Below are 15,726 nucleotides of genomic sequence, written 5' to 3'. Positions count from 1 at the left end.
TAACCCAAAACAGAGTAATAAAGAGTTAGACATAACTAAAATGACTAACAACAACAACAATAAATTGTGTATTATGTTATTATCAAGTGAGATACTCTTGTAAAGTGTTAAGCCCACTGCCTAGCACATAGTAGGTTCTTAATAAGTAGTTATTCCTTTATTGCTTGTCCTTTTTTATGTATATATCATCTTCCTCCTTTTTCCCTAGTAGAATGAAAGCTCCATAAGAGCAAAGTTTATATCCTTTCTAATCTTTATCTTTCTCAAAACCCTCATCTATTAGCAGTAAGTATTTAGTAAAATGTTTGTTCATTTGAATTTAAATGAGTGACATCACTGGTTTCTTCTCCATATAGTGAACTAACTGGCATCCATCAAAGACCCAGCTCTGGTTCTAACTATAAAATCCACACAGTTTCTGGCACTAAGACTTCCTTCTCCTCTGTATTCTTTCCCATAGAGAGGAAAAACCCAAAAGTCATTTTTCCCATGCTCCATATAGACTTCACTCCTCCAATGCTTGCCAAAGCTGAGGAAAGTGACTTACCAGATGGAAAGAAAGAAACCACCATCAATGGAAGGAAAAGCCCACAGGGGGAGCCAGCTCCAGACTTGGACAGCATGGGGGCAGATTTGAAAGATTCCTTTTCTTTTCAAAAGCAGCTGTGGACCTAGAGAGGCTGAAAAGCCCCAACTTTAACAGGCAACCTCTTTTTTCCAAGGGACCCTTCTAATGGAGCTGATCATGCAGCAAATGATCGTCTTCCTGAGCCACCTTAGTCACCAAGACCTCCTCTTCAAAGCAAGAAGAAGCAACGGTCTGAGTTTGTTGGTGTCCATCTGGAAGAGAAGTAATTTGGAAATAAATTAATGTCGTTGTTAAGTTCTTCTGTTTCCCTTCCAAAGAATGTTTCTGAGTAGGCTGGATATCACTATGACATCCTCTGAGTCCACGATCCCAAGAAGTGGCTGGCTGGTTCTTGTGGAAAACAGAAAAGGAGTGTGAGTGGTCTTGTGTCCCCTCTGCACAGGTGGAGCCTTCTTTGGGGCAGCTTGTAGAGGAAGAGGAGGTGCTTCCCCAGCCCCAGCTCTGTTGTTCTTCAAATTACTAGCCATTAATACGATCAAGTTTTAGCTCTAAATCCACTTCAAAATCCTCTGATTCTGGAGGATTAAGTGGGGTGGTTGGATTGTATCTCCCCCCTCTCATCTTTGAGCTTAATCTTTCATCTTGGAGAACTGAATCATGATGAAGCTATGATTTTCAATCAAGCTGATTTTCATAGAAAGGGAAACCATATATATCAAACCTTGACCTTCATACCTGAAGCTTGACCCAAGATCATGCTTGCATATCAAGAAGAGGTCAGGGCCAATAATATACATTTAATTCAATTCAATAAATAGTTGTTTGGTTTTTTAAAGTATTTAAAGTATCTATTATGCATAAAGCTTTGAATTTGGCATTGAGAATGGAATGATAAATGTGACACAATTCTTGATTAAAATCTAATTAATGAACAATCATTTACTGTTATTGTGCTTGCTTTTCCTTGCTAGCCAGCCATCCTCCAGAGCAAAGCTTCAATGCAGGAGTTGTCAGAGAGCTGCCTCTTTCTGTCTAAAGGCCAGATCCCAGCCCTCTCTTGGGCCTGACTAAGATGTCTGGACAGAAGGCACCATAGAACTTCTTCCTTCAAGTAATGTCAATCATCGCCTCTGTAATCTGTAGATCCGCTATTGAATTGGCCAAACCAACACAAGAAATTGGAGATAAACTACTGCCTTTCAAATATCTTGTCCATAATTTATTGTCCATATTTTTGGACACAACCTGAAACTGACTTGACAGATGACTTTAGCATTGAAGATATTCAGTATATCCACATTTAATCAATAAGAGATTATAAAAAGGTTTGAGGGGAAAATGTGTGTGGAGGAAACAACTTAGAAGACTTAAAAGAAGCTTTTCAGTCAATCCTCCTAAATAAATAGGATCCACATCAGAAAAAAAATGCCTCAGAGGTTTGTCAAAAGTCATTCTTTTCTATCACAGAAAGTTATCAAGCACAAGGTACTTTAAAAGCCACAAGGATGTTTGGAACCTAGAGGGTTTTTTCCTCCATTTCAGCATTTTTTCATCAAGATTCATTGAGAAAAATTAATGTGAATATGAATGAATGTTACATGTTGCTACAAGTGCAAGTAAAGTATTTTTACCTCGTGAACAATGTCTCATTTCTAAAACAATAGGATTTCTACTTACCTTCTGCTTTATGTTACCACGGAAGGTGTCTCAATAAGTTTAGATATGATGCATATATTGAAAGACAAGTGATTTCCAACTGCATGCATTACTTGAAAAAAATTGTTTCTTACTAACATATAAGGACACAGAGGGCACAATGGATAGAGTCCTATGACAGGAGTCAGGAAAATCTCAGCTCAAGTCTGATTTCAGACACTGAGCAGACACTACAAGACACTGGGCAAGTCACTTAATCTCTGTTCTCCCTAAAGCACTGGAGAAGAAAATGGCAAACCACTTCAGTATCTTTATCAAGACCATTGACAGTATGGTCCACAAGGTCACAAAGAGTCATATAAGAAATAACCACCACAACCAACATTTTGGATTTCACCTGAACTCTCCCTGAAATAAGGACTGATTACTTACACAAAAGGGGCAGCTAGGTGGTACAGGGGAGAGAGTGTTATGATTCACCTCAGACCCTTATTATCTGTGTTATCCTGGGTTAATCACTTAATCCTATTGCCTCAGTTTCCTTATCCAAAAATGAGTTGGAGAAAAAGGGAATCAGAGTCAGACACAAATGGTTATTTCTTATATGACTCTTTGTGTAATCTAGATGTCTGAGGCTAGATTTGAACTCAGATCTTCCCGATTTAGCTCTCAATCCATTGCACTACCTACTTGTCTGAATGAATATTCTGACATGGAATCTCCTGGCCTTTTGGTGCGACCAAGATATTCATCAAGGGGAATTTCCAAGTAACCAGTAAGATCTTGAGACCCTTCCAAGCCTTCATAAGTTTCACTGACAACTGGCATCCCAGAGCTGGTGATGGCAGCAACCTAGTCTGGTGAGAAGAGTCTACAGAAGCCTAGAAGAGCATCTCTTGCTTGACCAAACCCAGAGATGAATTAGTCCATCACAAGAACAACTTATTCATCCTCTGTGTCATACCCAGAAGTGAACAGAGATCCCTTAGATTGGGGGTAAGTTAAACTTTGAAGGACTTTGAAGTTAAACTTTCGCAGGGGTCCTCAAATTACTGCCCGCGGGCCAGATGCAGCAGCTGAGGATGTTTATCCCCCTCACCCAGGGCTATGAAGTTTCTTTATTTAAAGGCCCACAAAACAAAGTTTTTGTTTTTACTATAGTCCAGCCTTCCAACAGTCTGAGGGACAGTGAATTGGCCCCCTATTTAAAAAGTTTGAGGACCTCTGAATTAGGGAGTCTAAAGGGCACAGGTAAGAAAATAGTGCATTCTAAATTGGAAGACAGCATGGGAGACAACCAATGCAAAAGCACAAAGATAGGGAATAGAACAATATGTGTGAAGAATATCATGAAGGCCAGAGAATTTAGAACACAGAGTATTTAAAAGGAAGTGTGCATGATAAGGTCAGTATATGAATTTCATCAGGAAAGAGCTGGATATAAATTATGTGGTAGGTATTTAGCCTATATCGGATTGCTTGCTGATTTGGGGGAAGGGGCAGGCAAGTGAGAGAGGGAGAAAATTTTAGAACACAAAGTTTTAGAAAAAAATGAGTGCTGAGAGCTATCTTTGAATGTGTTTGAAAAATAAAATACTTTAAAAGGAAAAAAATAAAAGAATGTGGTACCAAAATTTTGAAGTTTTGGCACTATGCAAGACCAAAAAAATTACTATGATACTCCTCTGGTGCATACCCTTACCCATAAGACCCCAGAAAAATCTACCACAGATGCAAGACACTCTGTGGATCAGTAGGTACTGATAAGTAGGTATTCACCACCATAGCTCACAATCTTCCTTGGACATGTTGGCTTTTACTAGTCAGCCAAAGGGCACACTAGTTCAAATCAAAAGACATTTAATTGAATAGCATAACAAATAAAGTAACCATTTTCAAATCCCCTAAATATTTGTAAAATGCTTAGTACACACTTAGTTGTCATTGTTCAGTTGTATCTGACTGTGACTCCCTCCTTCTCCAACTTCATTTTATAGATAAGGAAACTGAGGCAATAGGATTAAGTGATTAACCCAGGGTCACATAGCTAGATGTGCAAGGATTCTATAGGTTTCTATAACACTAGGGAAGAAGGGCACACATAAAAGAATCCTTGTGAACAGAGAACATACTCAAAGGACGAATGAACACACACTGACAGATAAGTGACCCAGATAATCCACATTTTTAACATTGTAAAAAGTTCAGGTCTTGGAGTCAGATAATCTGCAATTAAATTCCATTTCTTACTAACATGTAGATGCTTACCATTGGTGTGACTTTTGGAAAGTCATTTAACTCTTTTTCTTTTCTCATTTATAAAATGAAGGATTGGACTGAATGATCTTTGAGATAATAATATTTACCACACAGGATTGTTGTGACCTAAGTACTTGGAATACAGTAGGCACTTAATAAAAGCTTATTCTCGACCTTCTCCTCTGAGAATCCTTCTAGATCAAGACCAGTGATCCTAAGTCATCAGACTGATCTCTAATAAGATCTTTGCTTAATGTGACATCTTTGCTGAGTATCTCCTAGTCTTAAGGTTACTGAACTTTCTGCTCTTTAGGATCATCTGATAGGCCCTTGGCTACCATCTACTAAAATACAGCGACTAGAACGTCTCTCCCTAACAAAGGGACAACTAACTGTCATTTAGTCTATAACTTGGGTTATGAGTCTCCAGAGCCAGCCAGATATTTGAATTCCTATGATTAGGAATGATTTGAAGTCTCATATATCAGACAGTTTTATGATATAAGAATAGAAATTTCTTGTAATAGTATTACATCTTTTTTTTTTTGTAAAGTGTTCATGTTTAAATTAATAATAATAAAATTAAAAATAAAAAGACAGGAAAAAAGTTCCTTGTTATTTCCCTTTTACTTCTTGTGGGATTTATGTGTCTCCCAAAATCCAATTAAGAGATTTTTTCTCCTAAAAAACACATGAGCAATCTGGGGCCAAGCAGACTTTGTTCTCTAGAGCTTATCAGATTGCCATGCAAACATAGTTGAGCAAGATCCAAAATTAAGCCATGAAGACACACTCCTTGGCCTCCATCCTTCTGGTCCACATTCCTGCCTTCATTATGTATATTAGCAGACAACAAAGCCTTTGACTCTCAAGCTTGGACAAGATCTTGTCTTCTTATACATAATGCAACCTTGAAAGATAGGTCTAGACAAAGTACTATTAGAACTCCAATAAGAGAGAAATGGATATCATGGAAGCAAAGGTAGGAAATTAAGAATATCAGGGAAGATTTCTTGAAGGAGGTGATCCTTGAGTTGGGTCTTAAAGAAAGAGAAAGGCTTTAACAAATGAAGATGAGATGAGTTGACACCAGTGGAAGATGTCCATTTCTAACATGGAGAAATCCAAGGCATGGAAAAAAGAGGCAATAGGATAAGACTGGAAAATTAAGAGTAGCCCAATTTTCTTTGAAATGGAATATAGAAAGGAGAGCAACATTAGGTAAGTCTAAAAACATGACTAGTAAAATTGGTTGTCCTTGGCAAAAAGTTGATAGCAAAACTCATAGGGAGGATAGATTACAAAGGAAGAGGAAAGATTATATTTGTGAAGCAGAGAACACATGTGATTATATTTAAGAAAAAGTTAGAGAAGCACATATCTAAAGTTGGAAGGGACCAAACAGGCAATCTGGTCAAATCAGAAAAGAAAACTGAAACCTAGGAAAGTTAAATGACTTGCCTAAGCCAATAAAGTCCTCTGACTCCAGAACCATGCTCTTTATAATGTGTTACATAGCTTGCAAAACTGGAGATAGTTATCATAAATTCGATTCCCATAATCACCATCCCTTCTTGTATAACAGAGAAAAACAAGGTCTAATCATTCAATTATGAAGCAATTCCCTCTTTTGAATATTTTATTTTTTTCCAATTACATGTAAAAACAATTTTTAACATTCATTTTTTAAAATTTTGAGCTCCAAATTCTCTCTCTGACACAGCAAGCAATTTGATATAGGTTAAACGTGTGTAGTCATGCAAAATATATTTCCACATTAGTCATGTTATGAAAGAAAACAGTGACCAAAAAAACCCCCAAGAAAAATAAAATTTTAAAAAGATGTTTTGACCTGCATTCAGACTCCACCAATTCTTTCTTTTGAAGGAGGATAGCATTTTTCATCATAAGTCCCTCAGGACTATCTTAGATCATTGCATTGTTGAGAATAAGTAAGTCATTCACAATTCATCATTTATAATACTGCTATTACTGTGGACACTTCTGGTTCTTCTCACTTTACTTTGTATCAGTTCCTGTAAGTCTTTCCAGTCAACAAGCATTTTTTAAGCACCTGCTATATATCAGGCATTTTGCTAGAACCTGGGACAAGAGAGAGAGACAGAGACAGAGACAGAGAGACACAGAGAGAGACAGAGAAGAGTCGGGGGAGGGGGTTGGGGAGAGAGACAGAGACAGAGACAGAGACAGAGACAGAGAGAGAGACAAAGACAAGCACAGTCCCTACTCTGAAGCTGTTTGCATTCTATCTCATAAGACAGCATGATATATGAATATATGTAGATATGTAGTTTAAGGAGAAAGGGTAGTAACATTTGAGGGAAAAGAAAAGTTTCCATGTGAAAAAGTAGTGATTAAGCTAGGTCTTGAAGGAATTAAGGGACTCTGAAACATAGAGAGATCTTGGAATTAGCCATCAGTTAGTTTAATAGCATTTATTAAGCAACTACTATATATCAGTTACCATACTATGCTCTGAAATACAAAGAAAGACAGAAAGTGGGCCCTGATTTCAAGGATCTCACAGTCTAATGGAGAAAACAATATGCAACATACAAAAGAAAGAATAGTCTACACAGAATAAAGAGGTATTAGTCTTAGAGGGAAGGCATTAAGTTTAAGGATCGGGAAAGATTTTTTGTAGAAGGTTGAATGTCTGCTGAGACTTGAAGGAAGTTAGGGAAGTTAGAGGAAGAAGATGAGGCGAGAGTGTATTCAGGGAAGGGAAATAGCCAATGAAAATCTCTTTGTCTCTGTCTCTACCACGCTTCTCCTTCTCCATCTCCATCTCCATCTCCATCTCCATCTCCTTCTCTCTCTCTCTCTCTCTCTCTCTCTCTCTCTCTCTCTCTCTCTCTCTCTCTCTCTCTCTCTCTCTCTTTCCCTCTCTCTCTCTCTCTTTCTCTCTCTTTCTATCTCTTTCTCTCTCTCTCTTTCTCTCTCTCTCTTTCTCTCTTTCTCTTCCCTTCTCTCTGTCTCTCTCTCTCCCCATCCTCCCCTCCCCCTTCCCTTCTCTCTGTCTCTCTGTCTCTGTCTCTTTGTCTCTCTCTCTTCCCTTCTGTCTCTGTCTCTCTGTCTCTCTCTCTCTGTTTTTCTCCCCCAATCCTCCCTTTCTCTCTTTTCCCTTCTCTCTGTCTCTGTCTCTCTGTCTCTCTCTCTCTCTCCCCAACACCCCCTTCCCTTCTCTCTGTCTCTCTGTCTGTCTCTGTCTCTCTGTCTCTCTCTCTCTCCCCAACACCTCCTTCCCTTCTCTCTGTCTCTCTGTCTGTCTCTATCTCTCTGTGTGTCTCTGTCTCTCTATGTGTCTCTGTCTCTCTGTGTGTCTCTGTCTCTCTATCTCTCTCTGTCTCTGTCTCTGTCTCTCTCCCCAACCCCACCCCCCCTTCCCTTCTCTCTGTTTCTGTCCCTCTGTCTCTCTGTGTGTCTCTGTGTCTCTGTCTCTCTCTGTCTCTCTCTCTGTCTCTCTCTCTCTGTCTCTCTCTCTCTCTGTTTCTCTCCCCCAATCCTCCCTTTCTCTCTTTTCCTTCTCTCTGTCTCTGTCACTCTGTCTCTCTCTGTCTCTGTCTCTCTGTCTCTGTCTCTCTCTCTCTCTCCCCAACCCCCCCCTTCTCTCTGTCTCTCTCTTTCTCTCTCTCTCTCCCCTCAACCCTCCTCTCGCTCTCTTCCCTTCTCTCTGTCTCTGTCACTCTGTCTCTCTCTGTCTGTCTCTCTGTCTCTCTCTCTCTCTCCTCTCTCTCTCTCTCTCTCTCTCTCTCTCTCTCTCCTCAACCCCCCTCTCGCTCTCTTCCCTTCTCTCTGTCTCTGTTTCTCTCTGTGTCTCTGTCTCTCTCTGTGTCTCTGTCTCTATCTCTGCTTCTTCAGAGTTTTAAGTCAGTAGATGGAGGGTCTGGTGAGAAGAATAGCCAGGAGGTCAATCATTGCACACTTTGTGGGAGTAAGAAATGTGTTAGAAGACAAGAAAGATAAAAGGCAGTCAGGTTGTAAAGAACTTTTAAAGTCAGATGAAGGATGTTATATTTGATACTGAAGCTAATAGAGAGGTAAAATTGACATCAGATTAGTGGCAAGTGTTCCCTGCCCCCCCCCTTACAGATGAACAACTGAGGCCCAAAGAACTTAACGATTTGCCCAGAATCCTTGGCACTCAAGAGCTCAGTGGCAGAGCCAGTATCCAGGCCGAGTCCTTTAATTGTAAAGCCACATAAAGGGATTTGCGTCAGGTCACACCATGAGTCAACACCAGTCAAAAGAAAAGCTTAGTCCTCCCCATGCCCAGTCTAGTGTTCCTTCTAATTGATCATTGTCTGCATTCAATTCAGAGCTGAAAAATAAGTGCCTAATAGTATAAACAATTTCTTTAAATCATTGAGCCACCCGCAGGGATATACAATGTCACAACCGGCTTTTAAAATAATCATCTAACTGCACAACTAGCCGCCAAACTAGCAAGCCACAAGTTGGAGGAGGAAAGGCAGGAAATTAGATCAAATGAATTCCTACATAGAATGTGATTATTAAGAGATGAAAGGTTTCCTCTCCTTAACTTAATGGGTCTGTTTTGGACCAGAAAGGAGGCTGACTGCTGCATATTTGGCCAACAGCCGTTCACACAAAATGTGGCAAGGATACATGAGCAGTGTGTATAATTAGAAACACCAAGCCCAAGAGAATTTTTTTTAAGTCAGCTGCAAAATTGAATTTACCATGCCCCTCTAAGTAACGTCCCTAAAGCAAAAAGGCTGGGATGCTGCTGGCGAATTGATTTCTGGATAATTAACAATTCATTCCACTATTAAATACTCAGCCTCTCCCTTAAACCATTCAGATATCCAGGGTCAGAGAGGATCTCAGATTAGAACAGGCTTGAAGCTAAATCTCTTTTTGAGCTCATCTCCACTCATAAAATCACCTAAAATCAGAGCTTGAAAGGTCCTAACAACAGAATGCCAAAATTCCTAATCTTCCTTTTGCTTCATTTCCCTAAATCTACTCTTCACCTCTGCAAAGAATTTTGACCACTTCTTGAATATATCCCTTCCCAGACAATCTGTGACCTTGACTCTTCCCTCACTTTTTCCCCTTTATTGTCTTGAACCTGAGGATGATAAGTTCAATTGAACACTAGCCTTCTCTCAATCTTTATGGCCCTTTCTCAATCTTCATTCTTTTGACTTCTCTACAGACTTTGACACTGCTAATCAATTTGTTGAATTGTTTCAATCGTGTCCAATTCTTTGTGACCCCATTTGGAGTTTTCTTAGCAAAGCTATTGGACTCGTTTGCTATTTCCTTTCCTAGTTCATTTTTCAGAAGAGGAAGTTGAAGCAGAAAGAATTAAGTAACATGCCCAGAGTCACACAGCTAATAAGTGTCAGGCTGGATTTGAACTCAGGAATGAGTCTTTCTGATTCCACACTGATCAATAGCTCCTCATAAATACTCTCTCCTTTCTAGAAGTTTGTGACTTGGCAGTCTTTTGGCTTTCTTCCTTATTGTCAGGTAATTCTTCTTAGTCTTCTTTGCTGGTTCTTCAACCAATTCATATTTACTCATTGTAGCTATCCACCAAGGCTCTGCCATGGGCCCAATTCTCTTCTCCCTCTATATTTTTTCTGTTGGTGATCTCATTAGTTCCTATGGGTGCATGCAGATGTAAATATCCAACATCAGTCTCTTTCCTGAACTACAATTCTGCATCACCAACTGTCCTATGGATATCCCTAATTCAACATATCTAAAATAGAATTCATTATCTTTAGTCCCAGATCTTCTCTTCTTCTTTCTTGATATTTTTAAAGTACCATCATCTTCCCATTTAGTCAGATTCATAACCTTCATGTTATCTTCCATCCCAACAATAAACTACCCAACTTCTTCCCACCCCTGCCTATAGTCTACTTTTTCTACTAAAATACTCCTAGAAAAGAAAATTCTGATCAGAGCAATGACTGGTCACAACTCTAGACTGCTTACCTCCAAAAGTAGAGATGCAAGTGATAATTACATTTTAGGGCAAATTGTGGGCTTATTTTGCTTTACTATGCCTATTTATTTCAAGGATTCTTTTTTCTTTTTTTAATAAAGACGTCAAGGACTTCAAAGAAGGGAATGAAGTTGGAAATAGTGTTCCCAAGAAGAAAGAGAAAGGCCATTGGAATATTTTTTTAAATCCCCAGAAGAGAACAAGAGAAAACACAGACAAGCAAGACCAGTTTGAAAGTACTATGTTTAATTTATCACACACTTTTAACAAAATGGAATTGCACATAACAGATTCTTAGTATGTCATTGAAATATAAACAATTAAAATAATGGCAACCCAATAAAAGTAAAGACAAACAAAAAGTAGGCTGCTGGAGAAAGTTAAACAATTTGCTTACTTATGATTACCAATCTAGTCTGGAAGTTCAACATCCTTTTATTATTTTTCCTTGACTGATTTTTTTTTTAAAATCACACTCCCTAAAATAACTATTGTAAAATAGCTCTTATCTTCTCAATTCCCAATACCCCTACTACATACATACATACATAAAACTCTCACCTCTTCACAAAATGTACTTTTAAAAATGTATTTATTAAATAATTACTGTGTGGCAGGCACTATGCTAAACACTAAATATATACATATAAAAGTGAAGATAGTCCTCCTTCATCCAAGAAGCTCTAAGAGAACAAGGTAATACATAAAGGGGAATGATAACCAAGGAAAGTTATCGTGATTTATAATGTTACAGGATTGGTGCATGAAATTAGAGGGGGGTGGAAATTGACATACCTTTTCTAATAGCAATGGCAGTATTTATTGAATTATGGTTAGAGAACTTAAAGGAATAGAAGAGAGAACTGGTGGGATAGACAGTGTGTACAGAAAGACATGGATGGAGCATACTTGACTCCTGTTTTACTAAAAAAAAAAAAATGAGGCCATATATGGTGAATTTTCCTTTTCTCCCTTAAAATTCCTCAAAATCTCTCTAAATAATTTTCCATTCTCTTTTCCTTCCCTCCAGTCAAGAGATGGCTCTTTTCCTTGCTCTCTACTTGTACACTTAGGCCATCTTGCCCCATTAATCATTCACCTTTTCTCATCTTGATTATAATTCTTTATCTACAGGCTTCCCAGAGCTCTTCCATTCTAAAAACACATACCTTTCACTTGATTATATCATTAATTCAAACTATTGTCCCTCTATCTCATCCCTTTCACTGCTGAGCTCTCAAAGTATGTGCCAGTAGAGCACAAACAGCAAATTCTATGTAGCTACAATGAAAGTTACATGGGACAATGAGTAAATGCTATACTTGAGGACATAGGATCTGAGTTTGGATCCTGGATTCTCTAGAACTCAGAAGAATCCAGAGCCTAGATTCCCTGGCTTTGTCACCTGTGTGACCACGGACAAACAGTTAATCTTTCTGACTCTTAGTTTCCTTATTTGTAGGTTAAAGGTCTTCAACTAGGTTGAAGCTGAGGAGTTTACATTTTGGAAAGAGGAAGACAATAACACGGTCTGACCTATGTTTGAGGGATATCATGCAGCAATGTGGAGCATAGATTGTAGAAGAGAGACGCCAGATGCAGAGAAACCAATTAAGCTATCCCAGTGGTGTAGCAGGTGAAGAGAGCCTGAAGTACCAAAATAATCACAGAAGTGGATGGAAGCATGAAAACAAATAAATACAAGGCACTCTGGGAATAGAATTGACAATTTTTAAAACCAATTATACATGGGAGATAAGGGAAAGAAAAATAAAAAATGGGACTGAGGGCATGGGCTGAAAGGATGAAGGCACCCTTGATAGAAATAGGGAAATACAGAGGACATCTTTAAGAGGAATATGATGAGTTTGTTCCATTTGAAGCATGCTGAGTTTGGGATGACAATAAGAAATCCAGATGGAGATAATTCAAAGAGAGCTAGAGACACAGTATTGGAGAGATTTAAGACTAGATAGATTTGTGGGTCATTCTCATAGAAACAATTGAACCCATGGAAGATGATGAAATGACCAAAGAAGAGAGAAAAGGGAGAAAAAGCTATAGGGCCTGAGACTGAATCTCTGAGGACATCCATATTTAAGGGATCAATCCATTGAAATAAAAGTTGCATATTTTCAATCTGAGTTTTAAACTTGAAAATTGGTTGATATCTTTTATTTTTACATCATGACAGCAACGTAGCATAGTGGATAGAGTACTGGGTTTGAATTGAAAAAATCTGAGTTCAAAATCAGCTTCAAACACTGACAAATTATATGACCCTGGGCAAATCACTTAATCCTATTTGCCTCAGTTTCCTTATCTGTAAAATGAGCTGGACAAGGAAATGGCAAATCATTCTAGTATCTGTGCTAAGAAAATTTCAAATGGAATCACAAAGAGCTGAAAATTATTGAACAAAAATAAATTTGTTTGTACATATTCCTTCTCTCCTCTCCCCACCAATTATCCTTATAACAAAAAAATTTTAAAAGAAGGAAAAAAAATCAGTAAAATTAATCAACACACTATATAAGTCCCACATTTTATGAGTTTTCCACATCCATAGTCCTCCGCCTCTGTAAAGAAAGAAGGGAAATACCTTCTTATACCTCTTCTTTGGGGCTAAGCTTGGTCATTGTAATTTAGCAACTTGTTTTGTTGGGATACTTTCCATTTAAATTGTTGTGGTATTATGTATATTGCTTTCCTGTCTCTTGGGATTGGGGGGATATCTTTTTTTAAATAATAGTCTATTTTTTCCGAATAAATGCAAAGGTAGTTTTTATCATTCACCTCTGCAAAACCTTGTGCTCCAAAATTTTCTCTTTCCCTCCCAAATCCCTCTCCAAGACAGTAAGCAATTCAATATTGGTTAAATGTATGCAGTTCTTCTAAACATATTTCCATATTCGTCTTGCTGTGCAAGAAAAATCAGATCAAAAGGGGAAAGTAAAATACAAGAAAGAAAACAAACAACAACAAAAGGTAAAAACATTATGCTTTGATCCACAATTCATAATTTTCTCTCTAGATGCGCATGGTTCTTTCCATCATATTACTGGATTAATTGTTAATTGTTAATTAAGTCCTCATCAGTTAATATGTTTTCTTATGTTACTCTGACTTTTTATAAACACATAAAGCCAGAAAATTCTTCTCTAGAGACCATGGAAATATTTCTTTAATAATAAATTAACACAAGTAGAGTATATTATAAGAAGGATCAAAGCCCCCAGAGAATAATAACATACAATTAATTATAAAGGGGATCTAACTTGCTTCCAAGTCTTGCCCAGAACACATGGCACTTGAGCAGCCTTCTCATGCTCATCTCAAATGAAATCATTGGATTTAACTGACAGTTACAATTTTCATTTTAGGATCTGTTAACTTTTGGAATTGTTGCAGCCCCTGGAAAGTGACTAGGTCAGGTGGTGAGTGGACAAGGGGATTAGATAATAAGGTTTTGGATCTAGACTCAAGAAGAGGACCATTCAGCACTCTGCCTCAAATGCTTATTGGCTGTGGACGAGTAATTTAACTTCTCTGTGTCTCAGTTTCTACATCTGTGAAATGATTTTGCGATCTCTAGAGTCCTTCCAGCTGTAAATTCAACATTTGCTGCACAGGAACAGAAAGCTGTACTTTTGGGGGTCATTTTCCAATCCCAGTTTTCTAAGAAGCCAGAGAGACTTTGCCAAAGAAAAGGATAAAATTGAAAATAACAATAGCAGTAAAAATATTAATATTAATTAAGTGGTCAATCTTTAAGTTCCAACCCTCAATGTGGGAAAAATGTTCCAATGCTTTCAAATGTCTATGAAAATTAAATGTCTACCAACTAAATCAAAAGGGCCTTTTTCCGTTATTTATTTAAAAAAAATAAGCATCAATAAAATGCAGAAATACTTTTAGAATAGCACGAGTTTAAACAGCACTTCTGATCTTTACCTCCTGGGTGGCTAACGGAACATCTCTGAGCCTCAGTTTCCTCGTCTGTAAAATGGGATAATGTTTTTACTATCTATCACACAGTGCGGTTGCTCAAAAGAGATAATATATGCAAAAGCTTTTGGCGAGCCTTGAAGTACTATGTAAGTGTCGGTGATATTTATTCTTTTGAGAAGATAATGTTCAGTGCTTTCCTCCTACTAAACGGGACTCGAACTAGTGACCTCGAGCGCCCCCGGGCGTCTCACTCTCGGGAACACAGGCATTTATTCTGTGCTGGTAACCGGCAGTAAGCACAGAACGCGTATCAGAGGAAGTTAACTTCCTAATTCGTATTCGCAGATTCGTCGCAATTCATTTTCCATTTCAGTATAAATCTAACAAACATTTTAACAATTTATACAATATATTCATAACATAGGTCCTTTTTAAAGCCATTCTTGTTTTTAAGCATTAAAAATATATATTTCTATTCATTGTGATTCTTGTTGTAGTTTCAGCATTTTCGTTGACTCAGTTTTTTTAAACTTCCCTGTGATTGGACAGTTATTTGCATAAATTATAGACTAAAATTAAAAGTTTTGTTTTCCTATACGACCGTTCAAATAAACCAGTTTTAATTTTATTTATGGAATGATACGGATAATATATTTAAAATTTTCCATGAGAACATTTTTAAAATGGAAAAAATTTATTCACCATAAACTAAAAGTTACCTCCCTTTTTGGACTTTATATAGCACAGTGCGTGGGCCCGTAATCGTGTTGTATGAAAGGAGAGAAGGTTAGCACTCCCCTTGATAAGGATGGAAGAGGTCCTAGCGGCCTTTACAACACATATACGGTTAAGGCATTGCCACCTACTCTGTGGCATCTAACCATGTTTTTTCCTTTTTTTTTCCTGCACTTGGATGTTTTGTGGATTTCAATTTGTATAAATTAAATTTGCATGTGAACGGAAGTCTCCTATTCAATATCCTCTGCCTGTAAATGATGAGGAATGTAGTGCCCAAGGCACTCCAATTTCCTTTTCAGGAGTAATTCTAATTGTTAGGACATTTTTTCGGTTGTTAAGCAAAAACCAAAAAATTCTCCCTTCAATTTGCTCGTGTAGCTAAATGATGCTGTGCAGAGTGCTACAGCTGGTGTCAAGGAGAGAGTTCAAATACTACCTTAGACACCTACCCTCAGTTTTTTCATCTGTGAAATGGAGACAGGACCTAGTTTAAAGAATTGTTGTGCGGAACAAATGAGAAAGCAGAGAT

At 37.9% G+C, this 15,726-nt stretch overlaps 1 non-coding gene across 1 annotated transcript; it reads left to right on the top strand.

Annotated features, from left to right (window-relative positions):
* The first annotated feature begins 15,223 nt into the window (after positions 1 to 15,223).
* Positions 15,224 to 15,351, top strand: LOC127552689 (U6atac minor spliceosomal RNA). The gene has a single exon (XR_007951544.1). It is a non-coding gene; the product is annotated as a U6atac minor spliceosomal RNA (small nuclear RNA).
* The last annotated feature ends 375 nt before the right edge of the window (positions 15,352 to 15,726 follow it).

The sequence above is a fragment of the Antechinus flavipes genome, chromosome 2 (genome assembly GCF_016432865.1).
Source record: "Antechinus flavipes isolate AdamAnt ecotype Samford, QLD, Australia chromosome 2, AdamAnt_v2, whole genome shotgun sequence".
NCBI lineage: Eukaryota > Metazoa > Chordata > Mammalia > Dasyuromorphia > Dasyuridae > Antechinus > Antechinus flavipes.
Note: the sequence above shows the minus strand (reverse complement) of the source record. Positions and strands in the feature narration are given on the sequence as shown.